Source organism: Cervus elaphus, chromosome X, assembly GCF_910594005.1.
Source record: "Cervus elaphus chromosome X, mCerEla1.1, whole genome shotgun sequence".
NCBI lineage: Eukaryota > Metazoa > Chordata > Mammalia > Artiodactyla > Cervidae > Cervus > Cervus elaphus.
In genome coordinates this window covers 155,505,619-155,530,351 of record NC_057848.1, presented here as the reverse complement: position 1 = coordinate 155,530,351, position 24,733 = coordinate 155,505,619, and the positions used below count along the sequence as shown (strand labels likewise).

Genomic DNA, 24,733 nt, shown 5'->3' with positions numbered 1-24,733 from the left:
AGCTTGGAAAGTAGCTAAATTGGAGACTTCAACAACAGCCAGTTTAGAGAATTAATGCTGGTGATGATGAGGATAAGCAACATCACTCATGCCAGGCCCACTGCTAAATATGTTACACTCTAAACTCATTTAATTTCCCAACAAATGTAAGAGGTAAGTACTATTATAGGGTTTCCCTGGTAGCTCTGCTGGTAAAGGATCCACCTGCAATGCAGGAGAATCTGGTTCAATTCCTGGGTCGGGAAGATCCCCTGGAGAAGGGACAGGTTACCCCACTCAAGTATTCTTGCCTGGAAAATTCCATGGACAGAGTAGCCTGGCAGGCTACAGTCCATGGGGTCGTGAAGAATCAGACACAACTGAGCAACTTTCACTTATCAAGTACTATTATTGACCTTGTTTTCCAGCGGGAGAGTGGGAACTGAGAGGTTAAACACTTTTCTGGGGTCACACAACTGGTAAATGGCAAAGGCGAGATGCAAACTCAAGCTGTCTGAGTCTAGAAGGCTTGGGGCCTTCTAGAGACTAGGGGCTTGGATGCTGCCTAGAGGTGAAAGGCAAGGCCTTGCCTTAATGGCACTGAATGCAGAGGAAAATATATTCCACATTCACAACAGAAAACTAGAACAGGTACTCAACTTTGGGCTTCTAACTCACCTAAGGACGTTTAACACCTGCCACAGACAAGAAATTCACAAAGCTAGTCCTCTGTATTTTCAGAAATTACAGTATTTCAGACATGTGACTACTGCTGAGCAAAATACCTGAGGAATCTTTTCACATCTCTGCTAACCATCCTGGTGTAACTCATAACCAGCCAGTCCAGCCTCAAAAATACATAGAACAAATCAACTCAAGGGTTTAAGAAAGTCAAGAATCTTTTAACTTATGGGTTCAGCAACTAGTGTCTACACATTAAAGCTTGTGTACATATATGATGCATTGTTATTTGACAAAAATATAGTAAAAATAACATTCTGTGTAAAAATAGTCCTGTGTTTGGAAGTCATGTCTCAGGGCCCTTGACCCAAAAGGAAGCCACTTTCAGCCAAGTCTGAGCAGAGCTGCTGCATGGCCGGTTCAACTCTTTGAAGATTCTTTGTAAACTGGGACTCTCTGTAAACTGTAGGTAGCTACCAGTATTTTAAGTAGTGCAGAACTGACTGTGAAGAGGCAAAATGGAATCTTTGGGGATGATGAAAGTGTCCTAAAACTTTATTGTGGAGAGAGCTGCACAACCATATAAATGAGAACTGTTCATAGAGAATGGGTGATGTTGACAGTACATAAACTGCACCTCAAGAAAGCTATAACAGGAAGAAATGGAGGGGGGGAGGAATAAGGTCAGAAAGCAAAGGAACAGAAAAGTAAGCACCAAGTAGGAAGAGTAAGCAGTGTTTTGTAAAAACCTGTTTCAGCTACATCAATACACACACTGTAATATCTGTTTCTAACTGTGGAGTTATTCATGATCCAAAAATCAGTAAGGCCCTGCTTTAGGGTAATGACATCTAGAAGTGCTGTGCAACCTTGATGGGAATCCCCTTGGGATCTCATTACACGGCAGGTTCTCCTCAGTAGGTCTGGGGCAAGGCCAGAGTCTGCATCTTGAACAAGCTCCTGAGTCATGTTGACGCTGCTGGTCTGTAGACTCCACTCTGAGTAGCAAGGAGCTGGGGTACAAATGGAGAATGAGCTGGCAGGAATACACAGACTTAAGACTGTCATCACCAGAAGGATCCTTAGAAAAATTTAATACATGTTTCCCAAATGGCCATGATCATGAGAACCGTCTAGGGGTTCTTCTTAAAAATACAGATTCCTATAATCAAGACAGTGTGGCACTGGCATTGGCATAAGGACAGACACACAGATCAAAAGGACACAACAGAATCCAGAAACAGATCGACAAATACACAATCAGCTGAATAGTTAACAAAGGTGTCAGGATAATGTAATGGGAAAAGAACAGTCTTTGTAACAAATGGTGCTGGAACAAGCAGATATCCATATGCAAAAAAATGAACCTTGATCCATATCTTACACCATATATAAAAACTCAAACTGGGTCTATAAAACTTCTATTAATACCTAGGAGTATGCAAAGATTTCTTAGAACACACAAAAATCTCAAACTATAAAAGAAAAAACTGACATATCAAACTTCATCAAAATTTAAATCTTCTGCTCTTCAAGACACAATAAAGAAAATGAAATGGCAAATCAGACAATGAGAAAATATTCACAATACACGTGTGACAAATAACTTAAATCCAGAATATAACAAAAATTATTTTTAAAAATGCCTGAATTTAACATAAAAAACTATTGACCAATCTTATTTATGAATAAAGATGTATAGTTTTAAAATAAAATATAAGCAAATAAAAAATTCTTACAGTTAAATAAGCGGACAGCTATTATAAAAAAAATGGGCAAAAAAAAAAAAATGGGCAAAAAGTCTGAACAGGCATTTCACATGCCAAGAAGCACATGAAAAGCTGCTCAATCTTCAATCATCAGGAAAATGCAAAGTAAAACCACAGTGACAAATCATACAACCACTGGTATGGCAAAAAATAATAATAATTTAAATCTAATGAAAAACTAACCATCTAAGTGCTTGCATGGATGCAAAGCAAGTAGCCCTCTCCTACACTGCAGGTCAGAGTGTAAACTGGTACAAGCATCTAGGAAAAGAGCTTGGCAGCTCCTTTCCCAGTTAGAGCATTCATGCATCATATGACCCAGCAAGCCCACTCCTATGGATTTATCCAAGACAAATGCAAACGGGTTTACAAAGCAGTTTGTACCTGAATGCTCACAGTATCTTTGTCCATAACTGCCAAAAACTGGAAACAAATGTTCATCAGCAAGTGAATGGCTAAAATGGCAATGCAGCAAAAACACGAGTGCATTCTTAGTGAGAGAAGTACACTGCAGCAATAAAGCAATGAATTACTTATATACACACACAACATGGATGAATCTCAGAAACATACTGAGTGAAAGAAGCCAGAAAGAAAAGAGTACACCCTACATGGTTCCATGGACATGAAATGTTAAAAGTGGCAAAACTAATCTATAGTAACAGAAAGTAGATCAGAGGATGCCTGGGGCTGAGGGTGAAGCATGTCTGCAAGGGGTTGTGATGGTCAGAAATGAATACATTCGTTGAAACACCGGTATTAGTATACTTAAAATGAGTGCATTTTCTCTGTATATCAATTTTGTATGCAAATCTATATACAACAAACATATAACGCAATAAAATTAATTTAAAGCAGATTCCCAAACTCCTCTTCAGACCTGATGAAGTGGCATCTCCCAGGAAGAGGCAGAGAACCTGAATTTGTAACACAGAAAAGGAGGCATGAAGCAGCTTCATGAAGGTCCCAAATAAGTGGTTAACAAGCATCTCTGTTCATAGGAATGAATATATATCAATATTTCCCTAATAGTAAAACAAATAGGGAACAGGGCAGGATAGGGAGGGGAGATGAGAGCAGTGTTCGTGACATGGCCTGCTTTGTCCAAGCAGCATTTAATGGGCCATAATAAAAAGCAGTAAATAAATTATTTTCATTTAAGACAGTAAGAGGCCAGTTCACATTAATAAATCATTTCAATATCATTCTGTCTACATCTCAACCTGCTCCTCAGATGTGTTCCTGGGTCTGCAAGCTTGAACAGGACCATTTCCTAGGGGACTCCGCCCTCCTGCCACACCAAGCTCCCATCTTTGGTTGGCAGGAGCCAGGGTCTCCCTCCCCTCCAGGTCTTTGCAAAGCTCTGTCCCCAGATTGGAATACCCTCTCCCCCAACCCAGCACACAGACACTTAGTATTGACTGATGAGTAGCTACTTCCTCCAGGAAGCCTTCCAAGATCTACCCGGGTATCCCAGAAGGGAAAATTCTGTGTGTTTCCGCAGCCCATCCATCTTCATTTGTGCAGTTGTGATACTCCAGCTTCACATACCCTTTTAGTTTCTTTACCACTGTTTTCCCAGCAGTCAATCCAGAGAAGGCTCCAGGGAAGTATTTGTTGTCTGAACACTTCAAATACCATCCCATTCATGTATCTGTGAGACCCTTAAGTGTGGTCTTCTCCATCACCCTCTACTCTTTGAATAAAAGAATTCTTTCACTCAGGGAAAACAATTAAGTACCTATATCTGGCACATTTGGTTCTGAGGGCAAAATACTTCCTGTGCTCTTCAGGGAGTGGCAGGGTGTGGGGGCCTGGCCGGGCTCAGACAGGTGCCTGGAGACCCAGACACTGACACCCCAGAACCAGGCAGGTCTGACTGGGCTGCCCTGGAAAAGGTATCAACAAACCCACGGAGCCAACAGATCTGTGTCACAGCCACTGGCTGCGATGGAGACAAGCCTGGTCCTCAATGGGATACGGAGAACTGACTGGTAACAAGAGCTCATCTGTTATCCACCCCACCAGGATCCATTTTAGGAAAGCAACAAGGGCTTAAACCAGTGGCTCTCAAACTTGACTTTTCATCAGAATCACCTTGAGGGCTTGTGAAAACAAAAACTCTGGGCCCCACATTCACAAAAAATCTGGGCCCGATTCACTAGGGCTGGGATGTGCTAGTCACTCAGTCGTGTCCGACTCATTGTGACCCCATGGGCTGTAGCCCACCAGGCTCCTCTGCCCATGAAATTCTGGGCTGGGTAGGGCTGGGGTGGGGCTCAGGAATTTGCATTTCAGGCAAGCTCCCAGGTGATGATGATGTTACCCTCTGAGAAGCCCATAGCTTGCTTCCCAGAAGCATCTTTACACATAGCCTCAGCCCCCTGTGTTGTCTTGGAAAAAAAATCTTTCAGGCCCTCAGCTTCTTGTCAGCAAAATGGGTTACATGCTATCTGCTTCTTGGGGTTGTATTAAGGATTAGAAAATACATCTGAAGCATGTAGCATGCTATCTTTCATGGGTCAGAGCTTTAACCACAAAGACATTTTATGAAAAGGTATTTAGGAAAAGTCTTGTTTAGAAGACCTCAGTGGCTAGAAGATGAAGGACCTGAGATCCTTCTGCTTTCCTCTCCAGTCATTTGAACTGCATCTCCCCTTTGGATCACAAGATGCTGCCATGGCCCCAGCGTCATCTTCTCACAGGAGAGCAGACAGAGCGGGAGGAAGAAGGGAGGAGCCAAAATAGGGAAAAAGGAGCTCTCTCCTCAAGCTCATTTCTCTTGGATGCCAGAAAGATTTCCCAGTGGTCTTCCCCTTAAGGCTTCTTAGCTGGTACTGGATTACATGGCTGCAAGGGAGGCCAGGAGAGTGGATACATGGCAAAGGGGAACAGAACCACCAAGAACAACTTAGGCTTGAAGTGACTCAAAGTCTGGCCCCGGTGCTGACTATCCCAACACCCCAGCTCCGAAGAAGGAAGGAAGGGCTGCTCTGCTGTTTGTCCTCCTGTGTGGGATGCCCCACTGCCAGAGTGAGGGGATGGATGTCCCCAAACAAAACCTGGACAAGCATGCTGCTGAAAACAGATCTGGTCCCAGGTACCAGCTGCTGAATAAACTTAAATCTCTCTCTCTCTCCTTTCTCCTTGTAGGTTGAGATTACTGCTGTCTTTGCCACAAGATAGAGTGAAGAACTAAATAAAAGAATTGGCTGTCCACTTTTTGTCTTTTTAGACTGAACTCTGAAAAACTAGGGCTGTGTTGACTGTGTCACACATCACAGGTCACCACATGTCAGATACTCATAAATGTCTGTGGAGTGTGCCAGGAGCCACTTTTAAGCACCTGTCCTTAGGTTCTGTCAAGGCTGTTTCTAGAAATGCCTTCTGGGGATTTTTGCACCAAAAGAGATGCTGCTGCAATAGAAGCTAGAAGGAGACAAGGACTAACACAGATGACAAGGAGAAAAGACTAGCTGCTGTAAAAATAGAGCAAAGAGTGTTACCAGGTTGTGGTTCAGGCAGGCTTGGGTTTAGACAGGACATTCAAAAGACACTGCCATGGAGGAGAGGGGGTGCAGGCCAGCAGCCTCACCCACATAACAGGATGCAGGGGTGACAACTCGACTGTGTCTCTCCTACCGACCTTGACCAACTAACTGGAGCATGGGATCAGCAGAATGTTGAGGCCACTTCCAGGTGGTGTCTTGAGTCTGGCATGCAGCAGGTAGGATCGAGGAGTGTCAGCATACGTGTCACATGTTTTTTCTCTCCCTGGATGAAATAACTCAGGGATGTTATTTTGACCAAAAGACATTGACTGGGACTTCCCTAAGGGTCCAGTGGTTAAGACTCTGCGCTTCCACTGCAGGGGGTGCGGGCTCAATTGCTGCTCAGGGAACAAAGATTTCACATGCCACATGGCAGAGCCGAGGAAAAAAAGAAAGAAAAAGAAATTGACTGGCCTGGCCTTTGTGGTAATTTGAAGGGGTCACAAACGAAACTCACCAGTCTTTTGCAGGCCTAGAATGGCTCCTCAACAGCTCTGACCCACGAAAAGCAGTGTGTTATGTGCTTTACTTTCTAATCCTTAATACAAACTCAAGAAGCAGGTGTCATCCATATCATTTTACTGACAAGAAACTGAGGGCTTGAAAGGTTTTTTCCCCGAAGACAACACAAGGGTTTGAGCCTATGTGTAAAGATGCCTCTGGGAGGCGCTCTAACACCTGGCTCCTGGGGCCCTGTCCTCCTAGGGGTCTGAAGGCTGAGCCTACACAGATACCAGCTGACTGACATCTAGAGCTAGGTCAAAAGTGGTCTCACAGGGACTTCCCTGGTGGTCCAGTGGCTAAGACTCTGCACTCCCAATGCAGGGGGCCCAGGTTCAATCCCTGATCAGGGAATTGATCCCACGTGTCACAATGAAGACTGAAGATCTCACATGGTGCAACTATGACCCAGTTCAGCCAAATAAATAAATAATTTAAAAATAAAAGTGGTCTCCCAGGCTAAAAGTGATACAAAACCTCTGCCATCAGAATGTTCACCACTTTTTGCTTTAAGAAATAAGCAAACCCCCAAAATTCCTCCCCAAACAGGAGTTTATACTATTTCTCTCAACCAAAGTATACAAGGAAAGGCAGGACAGAGCTTGTCCTAAGAGTACACCACGCACTCTCTCACGTGGCTCAGAAATTCCACAGAGAGGGCCTGCTAGTACTTGCTCCATTGCAGGAGCAACAGATAGGAAGGGATGGGAGACAGATACAGCTAGCCTGCAAACCACACTGCTGCTGGCTCCTCAGCACCAAACACAATTAGTAGATTCATTAAGTAGGGCTCTGACTACCCTCTTCTGTCAAGGTTATTTGTTTTGAGCAAGATGGTTTGCCCTGATTAAAGGTACCAGTGGCCAGTAGTAAATGATAAAATGTTTTAATTTGCCCAAAAGAAATGAAAATATCTATAACTCCCAGCAAGAAACTAAGCTTAGCCAAATCTTTCCTGCATTGATATTTGTAATCAACACAATGTTTTATGAAAATTAGTTAATAAGATTTATAGTCTAAAAAGATGAGTAAAATGTGCATGCCACCCAGTCTCTGCTTCCCCAGTGTTAACTGCCCAGCTGGGCACAACTGTAACGTCAACAGGGCTCGGATTCCATTTACAAGGCTTTGGCTTATTCCCTGCAAAACCTAACCTGGTACCTTGTATACAGCAAGCACACAATAAAGTATGCCCTCTTAATACCAGGGCATACATTAACTCCGTAAATGTTAATTTACGGAGCTCTCACTCTCTGCTAGGCATTGTATTAAATGCTCTGCCCACATTCTCTTGTTTAAATCTCTCAACAAGCTGTGCAGTTGGATATTTTACTCTCCCCTTCGAGAGTGAACTGACATGTTCAAGGTCATCTAGATAATAAAGAGAGCAGAACCAGGATTCAAACCCAGGGCATCTGGCTACAAAAGCAAGCAAAAAGCTATGCTGAATGCAAGTGCAACCAGTTATTTTCTCAGCAGCAGTAACAGTGATTAGCATGCTACACACTGATACAGTTGATACTGGGCCACACAAGTTTGAACTGTGTGGGTCCACTTAACACACAGATTTTTTTCATTATTAAATACTACAGTACTACATGATCCAAAGTTGGTTGAATCCATGGATGTGGAATCTCGTGTACAGAGGAACCACCTATAAGGAGGAACCATGTATATAGTTCAGTTTAGTTCAGTCGCTCAGTCGTGTCCAGCTCTTTGCAACCTCATGGACTGCAGCACACCAGCTTACCCTGTCCATCACCAACTCTCGAAGCTTGCTCAATCATGTCCATCAAGTCGGTGATGCCATCCAACCATCTCATCCTCCGTCATCCCCTTCTCCTCCTGCCTTCAGTCTTTCCAGGGATCAGGGTCTTTTCTAATGAGTTAGTTCTTTGCATCAGGTGGCCAAAGTCTTGGAGTTTCAGCTTCAACATCAGTCCTTCCAATGAATATTCAGGACTGATTTCCTTTAGGATGGACTGGTTGGATCTCCTTGTAGTCCAAGGGACTCTCAAGAGTCTTCTCCAACACTACTGTTCGAAAGCATCAATTCTTTGGCACTCAGCTTTCTTTAGAGTCCAACTCTCACATCCATACATGACTATTGGAAAAAACCATAGCTCTGACCAGATGGACCTTTGTTGGTGAAGTAATGTCTCTGCTTTTTAATATATGTATATAGAGGGTTGACTCTAAGTTATACTTAGATGTTCAACTGTGGGGAGGGTGGGCAACCCTAACCCCTGCCTTGTTCAAGGGTCAACAGTATTTGCAGATCTACCATTAGTGACTATTAGATACAATTTCAGTTAGAGAAGAAGTGACTGAATTTACACATCTAGAAACTGCACACTTGATTTCAGTCCCAGAACTTGCTCACACTGTAAGGCCAGTCCAACCCAGAGCAGCTTCTGGCCCTGTGGTTCTGAATGGCCTAGTTCTCAAGAACCCTGCAGCCCAGCGAGACAAAAGAAAGCCAACCTGGGAGGGAAAATTGAAGGAAGGTGGTCAAAAGGTATAAACTTCCAACAATAAGATAAATACATGCTAGGAATGTAATACACAACACAATGGCTATAACTAGCACTGCTATATAATATATAGGAAAGTTGTTAGGACAGTGAATCCTATAAGCCGCCATCACAAGAAGAACATTTCTTTCCTTTTTTTTTGTTTTTATTGTATCTGTATGACCAGAAACCTGTATGCAGGTCAAGAAACCTGTATGTAAGTCAAGAAATCTGTATGCAGGTCAAGAAATCTGTATGCAGGTCAAGAAGCAACAGTTCGAACTGGACAGGGAACAACAGACTGGTTCCAAATTGGGAAAGGAATATGTCAAGGCTGTATACTGTCACCCTGCTTATTTAACTTATATGCAGAGTACATCATGTGAAATGCCAGGCTGGGTGAAGCACAAGCTGGAATCAAGACTGCCGGGAGAAATATCAATAATATCAGATAGGCAGATGACACCACCCTTATGGCAGAAGGTAAAGAGGAACTAAAGAGCCTCTTGATGAAGTTGAAAGAGGAGAGTGAAAAAGCTGGCTTAAAGCTCAACATTCAAAAAACAAAGATCATGGCATCCACTCCCATCACTTCATGGCAAATAGATGGGGAAACAATAGAAACAGTGACAGGCTTTATTTTCTTGGGCTCAAAATCACTGCAGATGGTGACTGCAGCCATGAAATTAAAAGACTCTTGTTCCTTAGAAGAAAAGCTATGACAAACCTAGACAGCGTATTAAAAAGGAGAGACATTACTTTGGCAACAAAGATCCATCTAGTCAAAGCTATGGTTTTCCCAGTAGTCATGTATGGATGTAAGAATTGGACTATAAGGAAGGCTGAGCACCAAAGAATTGATGCTTTTGAACTGTGGTGTTGGAGAAGACTCTTGAGAGTCCCTAGGACTGCAAGGAAATCTGAAAGGAAATCAACCCTGAATATTCATTGGAAGGACTGATGCTGAAGCTGAAGCTCTAATACTTTGGCCACCTTATGCAAAGAACTGACTCATTAGAAATGACCTTGATGCTGGGAAAGATTGAAGGCAGGAAGAGAAGGGGGTGACAGAGGATGAGATGGTTGGATGGCATCACCGACTCAATGGACATGAATTTGAGCAAGCTATGGGAGATGGTGAAGGACAGGGAAGCCTGATGTGCTGCAGTCCATGAGGTTGCAAAGAGTTGGACACGACTGAGAGACTGAACAACAATATGACAAGATGGATGTTAGTTCAATCTACTGTGGTAATCATTTCATCATATATATACATCAAACCATCATAAAGTGATGTATATCAATTATTTCTCAATAAAACTGGGGAAAATAAAGAAATTCAGCCTCACAGTGACAGAATGAAGGCAGGTGACTTAGAAGGGCGTCCCAGGGTGTAACAATGGCTGTCTATCCATCTGTCAGATAAATTCCTGTAGTTGTGCCCCATCTACCAACTCATTTACTTTGAGAACTATTTAAGGAGGATTTACAGCTAACCTGCTAATGTAAGGAGAGGGAGGGAGGAGGAAGGGAGATGACAAAAAAGCAACAGGGAAAGACAGCAGAGTGGGTGGCTTATACTATAATTTGGGGGGGGGGGGAATCACTGGTAGACAAGGATCTAAGAAAGCTTGCCCCAAATCTGGAGAGACAGAGTACATCAGTGGCTCGGTTGCCTAGGAGTGGGAGATGGGAGGAAACAGGGAGTGACTGGCAATAGGCATGGGATTTCTTTTGCAGGTGATAAAAATATCTTAGAATTGATGGTGGTGTTGGTTGTACATTGCACAATTCTGTGAATGTGATAAAAAAGCAATGAACTATACACTTTGAAGGGGAAAACACTGTGTGTGTGTGTGTGTGTGTGTGTGTGTGTGTGTTAGTTGCTTAGTCATGTCCAGCTCTGCGACCCCATGGATTGTAGCCTACCAGGCTCCTCTGTCCATGGAGTTCTCCAGGCAAAAATACTGGAGTGGGTAGCCATTCCCTTCTCCAGGGGATCTTCCTGACCCAAGGATCAAACCCGGGTTTCCTGCATTGCAGGAGGTTTCTTTACCGTCTGAGCCACCAGGGAAGCCTGGGGAAACTGTATGGTAAACCAAAAAGGAAGAAAGAAAGAAAGCTGGCCAACTATCAGAAAATCACAACGAAACCAGCTCTAAAGTAACAAATGTTAAAACCACAAATACATAAGCAGAACCAGTGAAAATCAGAGCAGCCTGGTATGTATGCATGGTAGGTTATAACAAAAGTGGATGAGTTTTATTGTTTGCTTCAAAGCAGAGCAATCTAAAATCTAAAAATTAAATATATAAGGCACTTTTTGTAAACAATCTGTCTCATGTTTGAAAACAAAGTAGTTGCAGAATATGGGATCAGAACCAGAGAAGGAAGAGAACCAGTTCCAAGCCAGGCAACGACATCTGACAAAACAAACATAGGAGGTGCTACAAAGCATCATAAAGGCCTGCCTGATCCTACAGAACCAGGCTTTCAGAGTATTCCTGAGGAGGGTGACCCATTTGTGAGGTTATTCAATACCCTGTTCCATAAAACAAGGCCTCATAAGTAGCTGAAAATATGTCAGGTAGCAGGGGAGCCTTTCTGATTTTTGGTCCTAAAGCCCTGCAGTGGGCAGAGTATTCCTCCTAAAGCCTGTGTGGCATTTCAAGGATTTGACACAAAGATCCTTCTTTTTAAAAGTTTCATACTAATCCTGAAAGCGCCCTTCCTTACACCCAAGCTACCTTCAAGATTCTCTCTCCCACTCTAGTTCCTCAGAGGTCATAAAAATCAGTGACTAGTGGAGATGATTGCACAACCTTGTGAATATATTAAAAACCACTGAACTGCACACTTCACAGGGTTGAAATTTATGTTATATGGACAATACCTCAAAATAATTTTTAAACTGTTTAAAAAATTAGAGACAAAGACAGAATTACCATAGGACCCAGCAATTCCACTTCCGGGTATATACCACAAAGAATTAAAAGCAGGGTCTCAGGAAATTCCTGGTGATCCAGTGGCTAAGACTCTGTGCTCCCAATAAAGGGGGCCCAGGTTCAATCTCTAGTTGGGAAACTAGATCTCACATGCTGCAACTAAGAGTTTATGTGCTGCAACAAAGACAGAAGATCCTACGTGCCACAGTTAAGACCTGGCACAGCCAAATAAAAAAATAAAAATAAATATTAAAATAAATAAATAAAAGCAGGGTCTCAGAAAGATACCTGTACACTCATTTCACAGCAGTATTATTCACAACAGTCAAAAGGTGGTAGCAACCCAAGTATCCATTGACAGATGAACAGATAAACAGAATGTGCTTTATACATATAGCAGAATATTGTTCAGCTCTTAAAAGGAATGAAATTCAGATACACGATACAACAATGGATGAACTTTGGGGACATCATGCTAAGTGAAATTAGCCAATCACTAACGGATAAATATTGTATGATTCTACTTATATGAGGAGGTATCTAGAATAGGCAAATATACAGAAAGTAGAATATTAGTTACCAGGGACATGGTGGAGGGGATAATGGGGAGTTACGTAATGATACAGAGTTTCTGCCTGAGATGATGTAAAAGTTCTAGAAATAGATAATGGTGATGATTACACAATATTGTGAATGCACTTAGTCACTGAATTGTACACTTAAAATTGTTAAAATGCCAAAGTTTATGTTGTGTATATTGTACTACAATAAAAACCAATTAAAAATCAGGGCCTTCACATCTAAGAATTCATACTTGATATCTGCTTCAAGGTAATAAGGCGCTACAAAAAGGACTTCAGAGAGCAAACACTCTTTTTATATTACAGATTTGAGGCTGAAACATTTTAATTGCATTAGTCAGGTTTCAACCCATTAGGTAGTTAAGATTTAATGCTTATACATCTAACCTTGTCATTTGGAAGAAGAATCAAAAACAGAACAGCACAAATAAATATCTCTGCTTTTCACTCTATTAAACAGCCTGCAACTGTAAGACACCTCACAACCAGCATTGTCTTATGGCATTTTCTGCAGTGACAGGAACGTTCAGTATCTGTGCTGTCCAGTATTGGAGCTACTAGCCACTAGTGCAACTGGGGAGCTGAATTTTTTATTTTACTGAATTGTAACTAATTTAAATATTCACACATAGCAACTGGCTTACATAATTTGTCAGCACAGAGTCTAAAATCCCAAACTTAAAAACATACAGCACACCACCCAACTCTCCTGTCTCGTCAAAAGCCAAATGCAGTTTCCATAGTTCCAGAAAGTCAGATGACCTTCTACTGAGCTCTGGGCCAATTTGTGGGGTGAAGCATCTAGCAAAACACGGCAAAAAATAAGAGTGTCCCTCTCTTCTCCCGTGTCCTCTGTGGAAAGATGCTAACTGCACAAAGTGGGCAGAGAGAACTCAGCAACAACAATGAAAAAGAGGACCAAGGATGAGTCTGACATACAGAAAGGGGAAAAGGAATGCCACTAGCTACAGAGGCTCCTGAATAGGGCATAACTGTATACTTTAAGGATTTCTGTGTGTAAATTAAGCTCTGAGTGGCAGAAACAGCAGTAACATTCCTGTGCAGAAGCTGGACAGCACGGCTAAGAGGGGGCCCAGGAACTATTTGCTGAGTATCTGGTAGTGCTGTCCTGCTAGCCACAGGCACCGAAGTATAAGTGACTGTTCTGATCATTCCCACGTGCACAAAGATTGTCTCCAGTCCTCTAGCTGTAATTGTTTGCTCATCTATGGCTTCATGGTCCAGTTTTATACTTCCATTTATGGTAGTTTTCAGTGTCAAACTTGGATTATAAATAAATTAGAGAAAACACAGCTCAGTTGGTCACTAGGTCCTTGAAAGGCAATACCAGTATTTATCAATACACTTATATTATATATAATGTATATATACAATGTGTATATATACACAATATACAATATATATATGTATACAACATATATATATACATTACATATATATGTTGCATAATATACAACATATATTATATACAAACATATAATTTTTATATTCATAGACATGTTGTACTCAATGCATAGATGATGACAATGATATCCGTGACCTCAAGGAGCATAGCTACGTGCACGACACCACACTAAGCACTTTGTGTTCATTATCTCATATAATCCTCCTGTCAACTCTGTGAGGAATTTGTTACTATATTCATAAGAAGCTGTGGCTGGAAGAGACCATGAAACTAATCTACAGCCCCACAGCAAGTTAGTGGCCACACCAGTACCTGATCAGAAGAAGGTAACTGATAAACTCATCAAAATTTTTAAAAAATTTTATTGTGGTAGGAATACTTAACTTGATACTTACACTCTTAAAAAAGTTCAACTTGTACAATACATACAAGCTGATCATTATTACATTATAAATATGTGTTTACATGCCTCTGTCTTGGCCAAACTTGAACAGCAGGTCTCTAGAACTTATTAATTTTATTTAACTGAAACTTTATACCCACTGATGAGTAACTCTCCATTTCCCCTCAGCCCCTGGCAGCCACTATTACACTCTTTGATACTATGAATTTGACTCTTCTGAGTACCCTCATGTAGGTGGAAACATGCAGTATTTGTCTTTCTGTAACTGGCTTATTTCACTTATCATAATGTTCTCAAGGTGTTGTCTCTGCAGGTACCCTGACCTGGATTCTGAGGAGGGGACTCCAAGCGATTGGGTTCTTAGCCTCCTTGGTCCAGGATGACAAGGAACAAAGAGAGAGCAGGGTCCAAGTCCTAGAGGGACAGGGCTCAGCAGGAATGCAGGTGCCTAAGTTTCTCCACAATTTGAATACAGCAGGCAGAGCAGCAAAAGGCCAGGAGGTCCCCAGCACCAGCCCTGCTCAGCCTGTCCCAGGAGCATCTACCCTGAGACAGCAGTTTTCTCAGAAGACCGACGCCCTCAGGATCTGAGTGCTGACCAGCTGAGGCTCAGTCAGGGACACAGGTTCTCCCACAAGGGCTGGGAAAGTCCTCTGCCACGTGGCCGGCAAGCTCCTCATGCACACGCCACACCTGACGGTTAAAGTCACAGCAGCCAGGCCTGCTGCAAACACCCCAGCGCCTGGAATCAGAAGCCTGGGGCCTTGAAACCTGAGCACCCTCCTGGAGCCAGGTGCATGCCCAGCCAAGAAGAGCATCATAAACAAGTATAGGAAGTGGCCCCTCATGTCCAGATGCTCCCGAAGGAGCCACAACCCTGCCTGCCTTTGTCTCACACTTGTCCCACCTTCCAGACCAGGCTCCCCAGCCCCAGGACTGATGCGCTCACTCTGCCATGTCCAGGGGCATCGCAAAATCACTTCCACTTTGCCTCCGCCATCCTCAGCAATCCCAGGCTGAAGTTTCCAAGGCAGGTTTCAGTCTACACACGTGACATTCGCTGGGATCAAGGACGCCTGGCTTACCTTGAAAGGTCTTCCTCCCACAGGCGAGAAGCTACAGCATGCTGCTACACGAGCAGAGTCCAGGGAGAAGGAAAACCCAAGCCTCTGTGAAAGGTCCAAGTTCAGACTCCCCATAAGGCGGCCCGTGGAACTGCACTGCCCTCTCATTTACATACATGCTAAAGTCATTTCCAACCAACGCCCTCAGGAGTTGAGGCCCATATCCCCTTCTAGGGCACTGCTCACTTATAGATTAACTACCTTGAGAGAGAAGGGTATGCAGAAGTTAGAAACAAGGCTCTCTGCTCTGATCCTATTTTAATTTGGGAGAAAACCCACCTTGAGCCAGAGATGGGATTGTAAGCATAGGCTCTCATCTACACCTTTAGCTTTGCTCAGTTCTCTGCCGAAAACTGCCCTTAGTAATTTCTTTCTCTCCGAGGAGCACTTATTGTACTGGCTACTCTGAGATTTGTCTCACGAAAAAGTGTATAGTTTGGCCAAGACAGAGGCATGTAAACACATATTTATAATGTAATAATGATCAGCTCAATAAATCTGTATCAGAGCAAAGAAGGACACACTGCCTGGGGGAGGCAGCTGTGTATGTATCCCAACATTCACTCCAAATGACTGCAATGAAAAAGACCGACAAGAGCAGGGACTGACAAAGATGTACAAGAACTGGAACTCTCATGCCCTCCTGGTGGGAATACAAAATGGCAGGCAGAATAACAGCCCCTAGAGAAGTCCACGTTCTAAGCCGTGGACCAATGAAAATGTTACCTTCTGTGATAAAAAGGCCTCTGCAGATGTGATTAAGGTAAGGATCTTGCATGGGGAGACTATGCAGGGTTTTCCAGCTGGGCCCCATGTAATCCCAAGGGAGGTAGGAAAGCTAGAGTGAGAGAGAGGACACATCACAGTGGGAGCAGAAATTGGAGAGAAAAGGAGATTGGAAGATGCTATCCTGCTAGCTCTGGTGATGGAGGAAGGGGCACGACCCGAGGGGTGCAGGCAGCCTCCAGCAGCTGGAGAGGGCAAGGAAACGGACTCTCCCCCTAGAGCCTCCAGAAAGACTTTGCTGACACCTTGACTTTAGCACTTCTGATGTCCAGAATTATAAGATAATAAATTCATATTGCTATAAGCCACTAAATTTGTGGTAACTGGTTATAACAGCAATAGGGAACTACTTCCAATTGTTTGGAAAACAGTTTGGCACTATCAGCAAAAGCTGAACATATGCTTACCTTCTGACCCAGTAATTCAACTCCTAGGTATGCACACAACAGAAATGCATGTGTATGGGCATCAAGAGATATGTGCAAGCATGCTCATAGCATTTTTATTCAGAATAGAAAACTGGAAATAACTGTCTATCAGCAAGAGAATGGATAAAAGAAACTAGTATGTATAGTCATAATAGTATGTATTATGTATGTCATAGTATGTATAGCCAGATAATGTAATACTACCCACAAATAAAAAGAAATGAACCACTGATATCTGCAACATCATGGGTGAATCTTATAGACATAATTCTGAAAGGGAAAAAATAGACACACAAAAAAACTATATACTTGATTAAGAAGTTCTGGAGATGGATGGTGGTGATGGTTGTACAACAATGTGAATGTACTTGCTGTATATTAAAAATGGCCAAAACGTTAAATTTTATGTTATGTATATTTTGCTGCAATATTAATGTACATACTATAAGAATCTATTTCTATAAACCTCAAAAACAAGTAAAACTAACCTATAGTGAAAAGAGGTGAGAACAATGGCCACCTTTAGGGAGTTCTGTCTAGAAGGAGGCACAGGGGAGCCATCTGGGTACTCGAAATATTTAGTTCCTTGATCTGGGTGTTGGTTACATGGATGTACATATAAACATTCATCAGACTGTGTGCTTAAGATCTGTGCACTTTAGTTTCCAAATGCCAACCCCAAGTTTATTTCCATGTGATCTTATTTACCTGAATTAGTGTTAACAACACCATAATGGAAATGGAAGAGAAAAGAAAAACCCACCCAAAGTGTGTGTGGTCAGGAAAGGCTTCAGGGAAGAGGTGAGATGTGAGCCAAGCATGAGTATGGGCAGTGAGCATGTGGGTGCAGACAGTGCTGGAGACAACCAGCTGGGGGTGATCACTGACCAGAGATGGATACTGGAGGGGTAAGCAGGAGTCCTGTTCCAACACAACCAACCTGGGAAACCCCAGCAGAAGTTTAGACTGTGCTTATGCTAGGCTGATGTCAGAGAATGTCACACAAGAGTGCAACACGAGGGATCCACGGCAGGGAGGGTGACACAGAGACCCCTGAAGTTCCTGTGATAATGGCTGTGTCCTAAACGACAGGGTCTGACCTAGGCATTGGCAGTGGGGATGGGGTCATGAGAGATGGACACAGAACCCCCTGCCTTGGTTGTAATGGGAGAAGGAGAAGGGAAGTCTGGTAAGTCTGCTGGTTAATAAGCCCACATGGCTGGTGATCCCGCTAATCAGAGTGAGCAAGACCAGACTACCTTTTCCCCAGCCTTCTGGGCTGGCAGTGGAGGACCACGGCATGTCAGAATTGGAAAGCATAGGTCAGATGACCTAGAGTACCAGTGCACTCACAAGTAACCAAGTTCTTCTCCCAGGCCAGCACATGAGGCCACAGTTGTGAGGAGCAAGCTGGATGAGAGAGCTGAGGCTCACCTACTTCAGCGAGCATGTCTTAAGAGAAGGGAGAACTGATTCCTTCAGCTGCAATGCTCATGGCTCCCCAGCACCCTCGCCACCCTCACCTTCCACCATGGGCTTCTCCTGTGATCTCAGTCCCTGCCAACATCCCCCTGGAAAAGTTCTCCCCGCAGCCCATCTATATTCTGCAAAGCTCAATATTTCATCTCATGATCTGATGATGCCTTATAAGTCAATCTGGCTTCTCCTCCAACCAAGCTGTGTAACCAAAACTGAAGCAGGGACAAAGAGGCATCCCAGGGCCCCCAGGAGCCAGAAATAAGTCTTGTCTGGTAGATCTATCATGGCATTGCAGACAAGATGTGAACCACATGAGCTAAATGCCAGTTCTGGTCTTGGTGGCCTGTGCACATCTGAAAAGACCCGAACAACAAGTACTAAATACCAGAGCTTGTAGAGAAGAAACCAGTAATAGATGGGACAAATTAGGAGTCCGGCATTAACATACACATACTACTATATATAAAGTAGATAATCAGCAAGGACCTACTGTATAGCACATGGAACTCTAATCAATATTCTGCAATAATCTATATGGGAAAAGAATCTGAAAAAGACTGGATATATGTATAGGTATAACTGAATCACTTTGCTGTACACCTGAAACTAAATTAACCGTGCTCCACAACAAAGGAAATGATAAGCAAGGTGAAAAGACAGCCCTCAGAATGGGAGAAAATAATAGCAAACGAAGCAACAGACAAAGGATTAATCTCAAAAATATACAAGCAACTCCTGCAGCTCAATTCCAGAAAAATAAATGACCCAATCAAAAAATGGGCCAAAGAACTAAACAGACATTTCTCCAAAGAAGACATACAGATGGCTAAGAAACACATGAAAAGATGCTCAACATCACTCATTATCAGAGAAATGCAAATCAAAACCACAACGAGGTACCATTACACGCCAGTCAGGATGACTGCTATCCAAAAGTCTACAAGCAATAAATGCTGGAGAGGGTGTGGAGAAAAGGGAACCCTCTTACACTGTTGGGAATGCAAACTAGTACAGCCACTATGGAGAACAGTGTGGAGATTCCTTAAAAAACTGGAAATAGAACTGCCATATGACCCAGCAATCCCACTCCTGGGCATACACACCGAGGAAACCAGATCTGAAAGAGACACGTGCACCCCAATGTTCATCGCAGCACTGTTTATAATTGCCAGGACATGGAAGCAACCTAGATGCCCATCAGCAGACGAATGGATAAGGAAGCTATGGTACATATACACAATGGAATATTACTCAGCCATTAAAAAGAATCCATTTGAATCAGTTCTAATGAGATGGATGAAACTGGAGCCCATTATACAGAGTGAAGTAAGCCAGAAAGATAAAGACCAATACAGTATACTAATACATATATATGGAATTTAAAAAGATGGTAACGATAACCCAATATGCAAAACAGAAAAAGAGACACAGATGTACAGAACAGACTTTGGGACTCTGTGGGAGAAGGCGAGGGTGGGATGTTCTGAGAGAATAGCATTGAAACAAGTATACTATCAAGGGTGAAACAGACCACCAGCCCAGGTTGGATGCATGAGACAAGTGCTCAGGGCTGGTGCACTGGGAAGACCCAGAGGGATGGGATGGGGAGGGAGGTGGGAGGGGGGTTCGGGATGGGGAACACATGTAAATCCATGGCTGATTCATGTCAATGTATGGCAAAAACCACTACAATATTGTAAAGTAATTAGCCTCCAACTAATAAAAATAAATGAAAAAAAAATAAATTAACCATGCTCCAAAATAAAATAAAAATTAAATATAAAAAAGAATAGATGGGTTTGAAGGAACTTGTTTGAGCCCAAAACACACTCCTCATTTCTGATCTAACCTGGCAAGGTCAGTAAATATCTAGTTAACTGCAGAGTCCAATTCAGGAGCTGTTACCACATATGGCTATTAAAATTATTTCAAATCAGATACAAACAAAAAGTCAGTTCCTCACTGTTCAATAGCCACATGTGGCAAGTGGCTATCATTCGGAACACATGGAGAACAGAAAGTTCTACTGGACAGCACTGTGTATAGTATCTCCTGCTTGAATTGGCCTGATCATAAGAGATACTCACTCTGAAATCTTTACTCACCACTACAGGGCATCTTTATACACATTTAAAAAGGGGGCAAAATAAATAAATAAATAAAAAGGGGACAGTAATCCTTTTCATTTTTAACTAATAAAGGTAAAATTATATACCACACAGGACATTCAACACTCTTTAGTAGAAAGGCACTGGGTCTTCTTGGGTCTCTCAATCAAAACTGAGAGAAAGTAAAAGACAAGTAAGAGAAATGGAAGCTGGAAAAAAAGAAATGGAAGCTGATTAGGCTAGAGTGAAACAGTTCATTTCACTCCCGTGACTGTTTTGCTGTAAAAAAAGAGTTACTCTCACCCCAGACGATTAAGGATACACAGAAATTGTGCTTAGTTGCTCAATCGTGTCCATCTGACTCTCTGTGACCCCATGGACTGTAGCCCGCCAGGCTCCTCTGTCCATGGGATTCTCCAGGCAAGAAAACTGGAGTGGGTTGCCATGCCCTCCACCATATGCAGAAATTAATGGACCATTAATAAGAAGCAATTATTCTTTAGAAATAATTCATGACTGCCAAAAACAAAATCAAGTGAAGTGGAAATTTAGGTGGGTGAGGAGGGGGGAAAAAGAGCAGGAACATGTTTCGCAGTAAGAAAACTGCAATTAGAATCAGAAATATTTTAAAGAGGGCTTTTTGTCTGAGGATATAACTAAATCTACTTCAATAATATTGGTTACCTAACTAAAGAAAATGAACAAAGTTTTGTTCATAACAGATACCTACATGAGCAAAACTTACCCACGTGCAAAGAAAGCTTCCAATGAAGGCTGTCATAATATTTCACCACAAATTGTCACCCCTGACTGGTGCTCAAGAGAACCGAACACACACAGTTAACAAGGTAGAGAAGTGCAAACTCTCCTAAAAGGAGACACTGCCCCGCTTCCCCCGCACAAGGACATTTGCCTCTCTAGTCAGTGGAATGCTGAAAGTGCAGGCCTAGGTGCTAAGGGGAGAGAACATAGGGCAATCTTGTGTGTGGGTGTGGTGGGAGGTATTTTTAAAAATAAGTGCGGCAGGAGAATCCTGTTTCACCCAGTTTATGATTCAGATGGTTATTTCCAGTTATGGGTACATATTAAAGTGCTGTTTTGAAACAAAGACACATAGTACTACTTAATAAAGGACTTTTGGTGTCTGGTGAAAAATTCAAGCTGTAGGGGCATTTCCTGCTCTGTATTTATTAATTTCAGGTATTTCTTTATGTCCTCCTCTCTCCTTCCTTCTGCTTATACAAAATATAGCAAAAATGAATATGAAAAGTGGGAGAGAAAGAGAAAAACAAGGGAAGGGATAAGAAGAAAGTGCATTTAATAGATCTACCATAGAAGTTGGGGTTGCACACTGGCTGACCTGCTAAACCAACAGTTAACTTGGTACCAAAGGCAAAACGAAGTCGCGAAGTCGTGTCCAACTCTTTGCGACCCCATGGACTGCAGTCCACCAGGCTCCTCCGTCCATGGGATTTTCCAGGCAAGAGTACTGGAGTGGGTTGCCATTTCCTTTTCCAGGGGATCCTCCCGACCCACGGATTGAACCCAGGTCTCCCGCATTGTAGGCAGATGCTTTTACCGTCTGAGCCACCAAAGACAGATCAATTGCTCAGGATGGGGACAACTTGGTCTGGGCAGGGACTTGTCCTGCAGGCCCTGAAAGCAAGTGTGGGTTACCTGGCCCTGCCCAGTAAGTTCCCCTAGAGCTAGTGCCAGCTTCACCACATCATCAAACCTAGGATACAGGAGGTGGCCTGGCCCCTGCATTCCCTGAAACTGTTCAATTACGTGGTCTCCACAGTTAAGGGTGTGTCCTGTCAGTCAACCAGAACTTGGTGATCATAATCAGAGTGGCTTCTGTGAACAGGAGCTAGGAAGGCACAATGTTAGCCTTGGGGGGAATGGCCAGACCTGGCCTCACAGAGCCCACCCTGAAGAGGGGGTTCCCCACTGGACCTGACACTGAATGTGGAGTGTGCACGCTGGCTAATACCGCTCTCCTCCCACTGTTCCATCAATATTATACCATGCTTTTCCATGATAACAGCCCAACATTTACCAGAAAGCCAAGCCTACTCCTTTTCCACACGTTGTGAATAATCCAAGACAATAATCCGTGTCAGGACCTTGGCACCTGCCCACACTGGGGAAAGCAAAAGCAGCCTCTCCCCTTGAGAGCCTGAGGGTCCAGGCAGGTTTTGCCTTATTGCAGGGGAGGCTGTTTTATCAAAGCATCTTTTCATTTCCACACAAGAGAGCTACGATAGGCTGAATACTATAGCATACATCCTGTTCTTCATGCGACACTCAATGCCATGGTGCCCTATGTGACCAACAGAACTTTCTGCCATGAGGGAAATGTTTTAGATCACCGTGTCCAATATGTGAGCCACTAGCCACAGTGACTACTGAGCATCTGAACTGTTGACTAGTCCATGTAGAGATGAGCTGGAAGTGTAAGGTCTTCCACTGGTTTTGGAACACTTGGTGCAAAGGACAGAATGTGAGATATTTCATTAATAATTCTTTATATTAATTACATGTTAAAATGACAATATTTTGGATATACTGAGTTAAATAGTTAAGGCTAACATTCTATTTGCATTAGCTAGCACCAACATATACTCAGTAGTTTTCTTTAAATTGTTCTTTAAATTGAATATTTTTTTCATATTGTACTTCATGCTGAAAATATTCATGAAATTAGTTTGATGTATTAGTTGTATTTTTATAACACAAGGAAAGAATCCACAGGACTATTAATCTAAAACTGAGAAGATAAATTTGTCCACATGTAATCTAAATCATCTTGTGTATCACACCCTTTGGGAAATGCTGGTCCAGGGCAAAACTACTCAGAGTGTGGCCTATGGACAGATGCCAGACTCCTTATGGTTCATTATTGTACACAGTACGATATAAATTGAAAGCACATATTTAGAAACATTTGTAGTTATTTGACAAAGCAATCTGATACCCATTGATATCCTGGAATCTGGCAAACAAGAGATTCTGTTAAATGAAGCTTCTCTCTAAGCATTTTTGTTGATACAATTTTTGCTGTAGTTCTAAGAAATGAAGGTCATCATCAACTTTATACAGAAAAGTAACTGTGTACTATAAAAAAGGCACACAAAATCTTCATAAAATGTGTATCAACAGTACTAAGCTAGATCTTGAGTAGGGTACAGAAAATGTGGGAGGCATGGCCCATGCACAAAAGGAGTTTGTTATAATCTATCTGGAATAGAACAGAGGCATGGAGATTAAAAATACTTAACTCCAGAGTCAAACACACTTGGGTTTGAGCCCTGGCTTGCCACTTAATGTGTGACCTTGACCAACTTATTTAAACTTCTTTTTTTGCTGAGTCTCGTGGCTTGCAGGATCGTAGTTCCATGACTAGGGATCAAACCCAGGCCCTGGCAGTGAATGCACCAAGTCAAGGAATTCCCTTACTTAACATCTCAATTTCAAGGTACTTACCTGTTACAGTTGAGAACCTCTAGAAAAGGAGATTCCTCCTCTTCCATTAGGTGCTTACCACACATTACCTCAAGAGGTGGAGTATATTTCCCCTCCCCTTGAATCTGGGCTGGCTCTGTGAACTTGCTTTGACCACCAAATGCAGCAGAAAGGACATTCTAGGACCTTCAAGTTTGGGCCATAAGAAAAGTGGCAACTTGTGGTTCCCTGCTCTTGACACACAGCTGCCAAACCAGGAAATACCATCATAAGCATCATCATACCACCTGCCCTGTGAGTGCTTACTATGCTGAGCACATTATGAGTTCTATCTTGTTAAATCTCCCAACAAAGCCCACCAGACTACTGACCAGCATCCACCCCATCTCTCACCTACCTGATTCAGCCCTGAAATTCCTTCTGTTGTGTAAGTCAATCAGTACAGCTAATACAGAAGGCAAAATGTCACTGTGGAGAACAGTATGGAGAGTCCTTAAAAAAACTAGGAATGGATTCTTTACCAGCTGAGCTACCAAGGAAGCCCAAAACTACCATATGACCCAACAATCCTATTACTGGGCATATAGTCTGAGGAAACCATAACTGAAAAAGACACGTGTACCCCAATGTTCATTGCAGCACTATTTACAATAGCCAGGACATGGAAGCAACCTAGATGCCTGTCAACAGATGAATGGATAAAGAAGTTGTGGTACATATATACAATGGAATATTACTCCGCCATAAAAAAAGAATGCATTTGAATCAGTTCTAATGAGGTGGATGAACCTAGAGCCTGTTATACAGAGTGGCATCATAAAAAGAAAAACAAATATTATATATTAATGCATATATGTGGAATCTAGAAAGATGGTACTGATGAACCTATATGGGCAGCAATGGAAATGCAGACGTAGAGAACAGACTTGTAGCACAGTGGGGGAAGGAGAGGGTGGGACGAATTGAGAGAGAAGCATGGAAACATATATATTAA

General features: G+C 42.6%; 1 protein-coding gene and 1 non-coding gene across 9 annotated transcripts in view; one reads left to right on the top strand and one right to left on the bottom strand.

Annotated features, from left to right (window-relative positions):
• Positions 1-24,733, bottom strand: part of MAP7D2 (MAP7 domain containing 2) — a 97,718-nt gene that overhangs the window by 68,222 nt on the left and 4,763 nt on the right. The window lies entirely within an intron of this gene.
• Positions 6,763-6,835, top strand: TRNAG-CCC. The gene has a single exon. It is a non-coding gene; the product is annotated as a tRNA-Gly (tRNA).